Source organism: Bos indicus, chromosome 10 (genome assembly GCF_029378745.1).
Source record: "Bos indicus isolate NIAB-ARS_2022 breed Sahiwal x Tharparkar chromosome 10, NIAB-ARS_B.indTharparkar_mat_pri_1.0, whole genome shotgun sequence".
Taxonomy (NCBI): domain Eukaryota; kingdom Metazoa; phylum Chordata; class Mammalia; order Artiodactyla; family Bovidae; genus Bos; species Bos indicus.
Genome location: NC_091769.1, coordinates 25,087,320 through 25,098,100, shown reverse-complemented (window position 1 = coordinate 25,098,100; position 10,781 = coordinate 25,087,320).

The window sequence follows — 10,781 nt, the reverse complement described above, 5'->3', positions numbered from 1 at the left end:
AATAAAAACAGTGTGTGGGTTTTTTTTTTTTTTTTTTTGGCATTAAACAAAGACTCATAGATCAATGGAGCAGAATAGAGAACCCAGAAATAAATCCTTGTATACACGGTCAATTCATGGCAAAGAAGCCAAGAATATACCCTCAAGAAAGAAACATCTCTTCAATAAATGGTATTATGAGAAATGGAAAGCTACATGCAAAAGAATGAAATTGAACTCATCAAAATGGATTATAGAATTGAATATAAGAACCACAACAGTAAAGCTCAGAAGAAACATAGTGGGTAAGTTCCTTGACATCAGTATTGGCCACAGTTTTGTTTTGTTTTGTTTTGTTTTGTATTTGACATTAAAGCAAGGACAACAAGAGAGAGAAAACAAAAACAAAAACAAAAAAACCCAAGTGTGACTACATCAAACTAATAAGTTTATGTATGGCAAAAGAAGCCATCAACAAAATGAAAAGGCAACCTACAGAATGAGAGCAAATATTGCCCAAACATATATATGATAAAGGGCTAATACCCAAAATATATAAATACCTTGTATAAGCATTAAAACAAAAGTCTGTTTTAAAAATAAGCTGATGATTTGAATAAACATTTTCCCAAAGAAGACATACTAATGACAAGAGGTAAATCGGAAGATGTTCAACATCTCTAATAACCAGGGAAATGAAAATCAAAACCAAAAAGAGCTATCCCTTTACATATGCCAAAATGGCTACTATCAAAAAGACAGGGAATAAAAAATTTTGAAAAGAATGTAGAAGAAAGGGAACCCTGCCCACTGTTGTTGGAAATATAAATTGGTGCAGCCTCTATGGCAAACAGTATGGAGGTTCCTCAAAAAATTAAAATTAGCTCTACTATGATATTCAGCATTTCCACCTCTGAGTATTCATTTGAAGAAAATGAAGTTAGTATCTCAAAAAGATATCTGTACCACTCATTTATTGCAGTTGATCTACAACAGCTGAGACATGGAAACAACCCAAGTGTCCTTTGACAGATGAATGGATAAAGAAAACATAAAAAAAGAAATTTTTTTCGTAGATTTACAACAACATGAATGAATCTTGAGGGCACAATACTAAGTGAAATAAATCAGGCAGACAAAGTCAAATACTGTATGAAATCATTTGTATGTGGACTCTAAGACACAGGTGCAGGCACACACACACACAGACATATAGACACACAGACACACACACACACCCAGACCTCATAGATACAGAGAATAGATTGGGGGTGTAGGGTGTGGAAGAGGTGACTATGTTCAAAAGACAGAAACATCTAGTTATAAGAGAAGTAAGTCCTGGGAATGCAATATACAGCAAGATGACTATAAAAAACGTTTTTTAATGGTGTCAGTGTGTAAACCCTCTTGGCTCTCAAAATTTTTTTTAATTAAAAAAAAAATTGGCTGCTCTGGGTCTTTGCTGCTGCACATGGGCTTTCTCTAGTTGCACTAAGTGGGGGCTGCTCTTGGTTGCAGTGCACAGACTTACTGTCCTGCCTTCTCTTGTTGTGAAGCACAGGCTCTAGGAGCACAGGCTTCAGTAGTTGCAGCATGCAGGCTCCAGGGCACGTGGGCTTCAGTAGTTGTGACACACAGGCTCAGTAGTTGCGGCTCTTGGGCTCTAGAGCAAATCTCCATAGTTGTGGTGCCCGGGCTCAGTGGCTCCAGGGCATGTGGAACCTTCACAGACCAGGGATTGAACCCATGTCCCCTGCATTGGCAGGTAAACTCTCATCCACTGTACCACCAGGGAAATCCTCTCGAAGTTTGTTTTGCTTTTTCTCTAGTAGTTTGAACAGTTGAATAACAAGTTTGGAATAGGATGTACAACTACTGGACTGGAGTATCTTTCACTGGACTGAAATATGCAAAACTCAAAATAGGATGTAGTACCCAGATTGGAATGCAAGGTGAGCTTCAGAAGACAGTCACCAGAGATGTAAGAGGGAGAACTAGGGAAGATCTGGGAACCTCAGTAGTAATTCTGTGCCCTCATATGCTGTGTGAGTTTGGGGATTCCTATGAAGGAACCACAGAGAATCCAAGAACAATCTATTATAAAATGACTCAGTTAGGTCTTCCCTGGAGGCTCAGTGGCAAAGAATCTGCCTGCCAAAGCAGGAGACGTTAGTTCAGCCTCTGATACAGGAAGATCCCACATGTCATGGAGCAGCTAATCCTGTGCACCACAACTATTGAGTCTATGCTCTAGAGCCTGTGCTCCACAGTAAGGGAAGCCACTACAATGAGAAGTGCAAAGACAGAGGAACCCCCTCTCTCTGCAGCTAGAGAACAGCCTGTGTAGCAATGATGACCCAAAACACTTTAAATTAATAAACACATAAAATTATAAAAAGAATGTTATTCTTATTGGGGTTTCTTTATGAGGTGTTGAAACAAAAATAAAATGTTTGAAATTTGATTAACTTGATGTAAATGACTTCATTAGTTGAAATTTCAGAATAAAATGAAATAGAATTTTCATTCATTCAATGTCAAAAAGGGGAAATATTTTTATTTTAGAAATATATATTAATTTTATTAATTAATATTTACGTTGTTCCAACAAAACAAGAGAAGACTCTATATATGGATATCACCAGATGGTCAACACTGAAAACAGATTAATTATATTCTTTGCAGTCAAAGATGGAGAAGCTCTATACAGTCAGCAAAAACAAGACCAGGAGCTGACTGTGGCTCAGACCATGAACTCCTTATTGTCAAATTCAGACTTAAATTGAAGAAAGTAGGGAAAACCACTAGACCATTCAGGTATGACCTAAATCAAATCCCTTATGATTATACAGTGGAAGTGAGAAATAGATTTAAGGGCCTAGATCTGACAGATAGAGTGCCTGATGAGCTATGGAATGAGGTTCATGACATTGTACAGGAGACAGGGATCAAGACCATCCCCATGGCAAAGAAATGCAAAAAGCAAAATGGCTGTATGGGGAGGCCTTACAAATAGCTGTGAAAAGAAGAGAAGCGAAAAGCAAAGGAGGAAAGGAAAGATATAAGTATCTGAATGCAGAGTTCCAAAGAAGAGCAAGAAGAGATAAGAAAGCCTTCTTCAGCGATCAATGCAAAGAAATAGAGGAAAACAACAGAATGGGAAAGACTAGAGATCTCTTCAAGAAAATCAGAGATACCAAAGGAACATTTCATGCGAAGATGGGCTCGATAAAGAACAGAAATGGTATGGACCTAACAGAGGCAGAAGATATTAAGAAGACATGGCAAGAATACACAGAACTGTACAAGAAAGATCTTCACGACCCAGATAATCACGATGGTGTGATCACTGACCTAGAGCCAGACATCCTGGAATGTGAAGTCAAGTGGGCCTTAGAAAGCATCACTACGAACAAAGCTAGTGGAGGTGATGGAATTCCAGTTGAGCTATTCCAAATCCTGAAAGATGATGCTGGGGAAGTGCTGCATTCAATATGCTAGCAAATTTGGAAAACTCAGCAGTGGCCACAAGACTGGAAAGTTCAGTTTTCATTCCAATTCCAAAGAAAGGCAATGCCAAAGAATGCTCAAACTACCGCACAATTGCACTCATCTCACATGCTAGTAAAGTAATGCTTAAAATTCTCCAAGCCAGGCTTCAGCAATATGTGAACTGTGAACTGTGAACTTCCTGATGTTCAAGCTGGTTTTAGAAAAGGCAGAGGAACCAGAGATCAAATTGCCAACATCCACTGGATCATGGAAAAAGCAAGAGAGTTCCAGAAAAACATCTATTTCTGCTTTATTGACTATGCCAAAGCCTTTGACTGTATGGATCACAATAAACTGTGGAAAATTCTGAAAGAGATGGGAATACCAGACCACCTGACCTGCCTCTTGAGAAATGTGTATGCAGGTCAGGAAGCAATAGTTAGAACTGGACATGGAACAACAGACTGGTTCCAAATAGGAAAAGGAGTACGTCAAGGCTGTATATTGTCACCCTGCTTATTTAACTTATATGCAGAGCACATCAAGAGAAACGCTGGACTGGAAGAAACATAAGCTGGAATCAATGTTGCCGGGGGAAATATCAATAACCTCAGATATGCAGATGACACCACCTTTATGGCAGAAAGTGAATAGGAACTCAAAAGCCTCTTGATGAAGGTGAAAGTGGAGAGTGAAAAAGTTGGCTTAAAGCTCAACATTCAGAAAATGAAGATCATGGCATCCGGTCCCATTACTTCATGTGAAATAGATGGGGAAACAGTGGAAACAGTGTCAGACTTTATTTTTCTGGGCTCCAAAATGACTGCAGCCATGAAATTAAAAGATGCTTACTCCTTGAAAGGAAAGTTATGACCAACCTAGATAACATATTCAAAACAGAGACATTACTTTGCCAACAAAGGTTCATCTAGTCAAGGCTATGGTTTTCCTGTGGTCATATATGGATGTGAGAGTTGGACTGTGAAGAAGGCTGAGCACCAAAGAATTGATGCTTTTGAACTGTGGTGTTGGAGAAGACGCTTGCGAGTCCCTTGGACTGCAAGGAGATCCAACCAGTCCATTCTGAAGGAGATCAGCCTTGGTATTTCTTTGGAAAGAATGATGCTAAAGCTGAAACTCCAGTACTTTGGCCACCTCATGTGAAGACCTGACTCATTGGAAAAGACTCTGATGCTGGGAGGGATTGGGGGCAAGAGGAGAAGGGGACGACAGAGGATGAGATGTCTGGATGGCATCACTGACTCGATGGACATGAGTCTGAGTGAACTCCAGGAGTTGGTGATGGACAGGGAGGCCTGGCGTGCTGTGGTTCATGGGGTCACCATATTTTGTAAGAGCACACTGTAGCCTTGTGGCACAGAAAAAGTCAGCATGCTTAACTTGACCTTACAGAGAAAAATAACAAACCACTAAGAAGAGAAACTGAACACTTTGGGGTAAAAAATATGACATGAGGACAATCTAAGGACACCTGATGTAATAAGTACAATTCTACTTGTAAAGGCAGCAGGATTGATTATACCGATACTCTTCAAAGTCTACTAAATAAAACTCAGTGCCAGATTTCAAAGATTAATGTTTTTTCCTGTTAAGCATTTCATTTTAAAAAAACACATACAGGGGAAGGAGCTAAGATGGCAGAGGAGTAGGACAGGGAGAACACTTTCTCCCCCACAGATTCATCAAGAGAACATTTAAACGCCGAGTAAATTCCACAAAACAACTTCTGAATGCCAGCAGAGGACATCAGGCACCCAGAAAAGCAACCAAATTCTTCAAAAGGAGGTAGGAAAAAATATAAAAGACAAAAAAAGAGACAAAAGAGGGAGGGACGGAGTTCCGTCCCAGGAAGGGAGTCTTAAAAAGAGAGAAGTTTCCAAACATCAGGAAACCTTCTCACTGCCGAATCTGTGCCGAGCCTTGGAAGCACAGAGGGCAACATTACAGGGAGGGAAAATAAATAAACAATTAAAACCCGCACATCGTGAGCCCTATGGTAACTCCCACAGTGGAGAAGCAGCGCAGATGCCTGCATCCACCATTAGCAAGCAGGGGCTGGGCAGGGAGGCGCGGTGCGGGCTGCATCGCAAGGATCTGGCCTGAATACCCCGAGCGCTATCTGAGCGAAATAATTTGGGCTAGCAAACCAGACTGTGGGATATCCACCACCGGAAAAGCCAGCCCTAACCTAAGACACCGCCAGGCCTGTGCACGGAACAAAGGACTGAACAGAGATAGCCGGCAGCAGACCATCCCCCTCCGGTGACAGGCAGCCAGTGCCGGAAGGGGACAAGTGCAGCCCCAGAGAGACATTATTTATAAATGTTTAGTTAGCTTCTTTGCTAACTAAAACTTCTTGGGGGTCTGGATGGTCAACATCTGCCGGAGAAGGTGTGCCGGTTGCACACCTAGATAACCGATTGGCAGGGAGGTGATAAGTCGCAGCAATCGCGTGCGCCAAACACCTCATCACCTGAGCTGCTCGGATCTGGGAAGGGCACAAAACGCAAGCCCAACCGAGAGTCTGCGCCTCTGAGGACTACCCGAGTGCCTGAACCTGAGCGGCTTGGACCTGGGAAGTGCAGGCAGCCCAGGGCCGGCCACGGATGGTTCCCGGCGGAGCAACCTAGAGCCTGAGCAGCGTGGTCAGGGAGGCTACACGCGCCGTGAACGGGGGGCAGACCCAGTGTGGCTGAGGCACTGCGAGCACACGCCAGTGTTATTTGTTTGCAGCATCCCTCCCTTCCTCCCCACAGCGGGACTGAACAAGTGAGCCAAAAAAAAAAAAAGTGTCCTCCACCATCCCCTTTGTGTCAGGGCAGAAACCAGACACTGAAGAGACCAGCAAACAGAAGAAGCTGTAGGGAACTGCCTTGGAAGCTACAGGCAACAGATTAAAACCCTGTGGTTAGTACCAACTACATAGGAAGGGGCCTATAGATCTTGAGAAATATAAGTCGGACCAAGGAACTAGCCAAAAATGAACTGAACCCACAATACTCACAACAAAACTAGAGAAAGTCCTAGATATATTTTTACTATTTTTACGATCATTCTTTCTTTCTTTTTTTAATTAAAAAAATTTTTTTAAGTCCTCTATTATTCCTCTAATTCACACTTTTATAACCGATTACTTTGCAAAAAAAAAAAAAGAGAGAGAGAGAGAGAGAAGACCCTATTCTTTTTTAAAAGCAAACTTCATATAAATTTTTTATAATTTTTTTGACCTTGTTTTTTTTTTTTTTTTTTTCTTTTATTTTCCTTCTTTTCTTTAACACTGTATTTTTGAAATTCCAAACTCTACTCTAGATTTTTAACTTTTGCTTTTTGGTATTAGTTATCAATTTTGTACCTATATTTTCTTTATAATTTTCACGACCTTGTTTGTTTTTGTTTGTTCATTTTTTCTCTTTCTTTTCGTTCTTCTTTTCTTTAACATCATATTTTTGATATTCCAAACTCTACTCTTGATTTTTAATTTTTGCTTTTATGTATTTGTTACCAATTTTGTACCTTTAAGAACTCAATTTTCAGTACCCATTTTTCACTAGGGAGAGAGATAAATGGCTTGACTGTTCTCTCTCCCTTTGGACTCTCCTTTTTCTCCACTAGGTCGCCTGTGTCTCGTCCCTAACCCCTCTCTACTCTACCCAACTCTGTGAATTTCTGTGTGTTCCAGATGGTGGAAAACACTTAGGGAACTGATTACTGGCTGGATCTGTCTCCCTCCTTTTCATTCCCCCCTTTTATCCTTCTGGCCACCTCTGTCACCTTCCTCCTTCTTCTCTTCTCTGTGTAACTCTGTGAACAACTCTGAGCAGTCCAGTTGTGGAGTACACATAAGGAAGAGATTACTGGCTAGCCCACTCTCTCCTCTATGATTCCACCTCATCTCATTCGGGTCACCTCTAACTCCCTCCTCACTCTTCTCTTCCCCGTATAACGCTGTAAGCCTCTCTGGGCAAAACAAGTTTCAGGGCAAGACATACCAAGCAAATTCTCCAGCAGCAAGGAACACAGCCCTGAGCTCCAAGATACAGGCAGCCCAAAGTCACCCCAAAACCATAGACATCCCATAATTCATTACTGGACATTTCATTGCACTCCAGAGAGAAGAAATACAGCTCCACCCACCAGAACACCGACACAAGCTTCCCTAACCAAGAAACCTTGACAAGCCACCTGTACAAACCCACACAGAGCAAGGAAACGCCACAATAAAGAGAATCCACAAACTGCCCGAATACAGAAAGGACACCCCAAACTCAGCAATTTAAACAAGATGAAGAGACAGAGGAATACCCAGCAGATAAAGGAACAGGATAAATGCCCACCAAACCAAACAAAAGAGGAAGAGATTGGGAATCTACCTGATAAAGAATTCCGAATAATGATAGTGAAATTGATCCAAAATCTTGAGATCAAAATGGAATCACAGATAAATGGTCTGGAGATAAAGATTGAGAAGATGCAAGAAAGGTTTAACAAGGACCTAGAAGAAATAAAAGAGAGTCAATATTAAATGAATAATGCAATAAATGAAATTAAAAACACTCTGGAGGCAACAAATAGTAGAATAACAGAGGCAGAAAATAGGATTAGTGAATTAGAAGATAGAATGGTAGAAATAAATGAATCAGAGAGGAAAAAAGAAAAATGAATTAAAAGAAATGAGGACAATGTCAGAAACCTCCAGGACAATATTAAATGCTACAGCATTCGAATCATAGGGGTCCCAGAAGAAGAAGACAAAAAGAAAGACCATGAGAAAATACTTGAGGAGATAATAGTTGAAAACTTCCCTAAAATGGGGAAGGAAATAATCACCCAAGCCCAAGAAACCCAGAGAGTCCCAAACAGGATAAACCCAAGGCAAAACACCCCAAGACACATATTAATCAAATGAACAAAGATCAAACACAAAGAACAAATATTAAAAGCAGCAAGGGAAAAACAACAAAAAACACACAAGGGAATTCCCATAAGGATAACAGCTGATCTTTCAATAGAAACTCTCCAAGCCAGGAGGGAATGGCAAGACATACTTAAAGTGATGAAAGAAAATAACCTACAGCCCAGATTATTGTACCCAGCAGGGATCTCATTCAAATATGAAGGAGAAATCAAAAGCTTTACAGACAAGCAAAAGCTGAGAGAATTCAGCACCACCAAACCAGGCCTCCAACAAATACTAGAGGATATTCTCTAGACAGGAAACACAAAAACGGTGTATAAACTCGAACCCAAAACAATAAAGTAAATGGCAACGGGATCATACTTATCAGTAATTACCTTAAACGTAAATGGGTTGAATGCCCCAACCAAAAGACAAAGACTGGCTGAATGGATACAAAAATAAGACCCCTACATATGTTGTCTACAAGAGACCCACCTCAAAAAAGGGGACACATACAGATTGAAAGTGAAGGGCTGAAAAAGATTTTCCATGCAAATAGGGACCAAAAGAAAGCAGGAGTAGCAATACTTATATCAGATAAAATAGACATTAAAACAAAGGCTGTGAAAAGGGACAAAGATGGTCACTACATAATGATCAAAGGATCAATCCAAGAAGAAGATATAACAATTATAAATATATATGCACCCAACACGGGAGCACCGCAATATGTAAGCCAAATGCTAACAAGTATGAAAGGAGAAATTAACAATAACACAATAATAGTGGGAGACTTTAATACCCTACTCACACCTATGGATAGATCAACTAAATAGAAAATTAACAAGGAAACACAAACGTTAAACGATACAGTAGACCAGTTAGACCTAATTGATATCTATAGGACATTTCATCCCCAAACAATGAATTTCATCTTTTTCTCAAGCGCACATGGAATCTTCTCCAGGGTAGATCACATCCTGGGCCATAAATCTAGCCTTGGTAAATTCAAAAAAAATTGAAATCATTCCAAGAATCTTTTCTGACCACAATGCAGTAAGATTAGATCTCAATTACAGGAGAAAACCTATTAAAAATTCCAACATATGGAGACTGAACAACATGCTGCTGAATAACCAACAAATCACAGAAGAAATCAAAAAAGAAATCAAAATTTGCATAGAAACGAATGAAAATGAAAACACAACAACCCAAAACCTGTGGGACACTGTAAAAGCAGTCTTAAAGGGAAAGTTCATAGCAATACAGGCATACCTCAAGAAACAAGACAGAAGTCAAATAAATAACCTAACTCTACACCTAAAGCAACTAGAAAAGGAAGAAATGAAGAACCCCAGGGCTAGTAGAAGGAAAGAAATCTTAAAAAGTAGGGCAGAAATAAATGCAAAAGAAACAAAAGAGACCATAGCAAAAATCAACAAAGCCAAAAGCTGGTTCTTTGAAAGGATAAATAAAATTAACAAACCATTAGCCAGGCTCATCAAGAAACAAAGGGAGAAAAATCAAATCAATAAAATTAGAAATGAAAATGGAGAGATCACAACAGACAACAGAGAAATACAAAGGATCATAAGAGACTACTATCAACAATTATATGCCAATAAAATGGACAACGTGGAAGAAATGGACAAATTCTTAGAAAAGTACAACTTTCCAAAACTGGACCAGGAAGAAATAGAAAATCTTAACAGACTCATCACAAGCACGGAAATTGAAACTGTAATCAAAAATCTTCCAGCAAACAAAAGCCCCGGTCCAGACGGCTTCACAGCTGACTTCTACCAAAAATTTAGAGAAGAGCTAACACCTATCATGCTCAAACTTTTCCAGAAAATTGCAGAGGAAGGTAAACTTCCAAACTCATTCTATGAGGCCACCATCACCCTAATACCAAAACCTGACAAAGATGCCACCAAAAAAGAAAACTACAGGCCAATATCACTGATGAACATACATGCAAAAATCCTTACCAAAATTCTAGCAATCAGAATCCAACAACACATTAAAAAGATCATAAACCATGACCAAGTGGGCTTTATCCCAGGGATGCAAGGATTCTTCTATATCCGCAAATCAATCAATGTAATACACCACATTAACAACTTAGAAAATAAAAACCATATGATTATCTCAATAGATGCAGAGAAAGCCTTTGACAAAATTCAATATCCATTTATGATAAGAACTCTCCAGAAATTAGGAATAGAAGGAACATACCTCAACATAATAAAAGCTATATATGACAAACCCACAGCAAACTTTATCCTCAATGGTGAAAAATGGAAAGCATTTCCTCTAAAGTCAGGAACAAGACAAGGGTGCCCACTTTCACCATTACTATTCAACATAGTTTTGGAAGTTTTGGCCACAG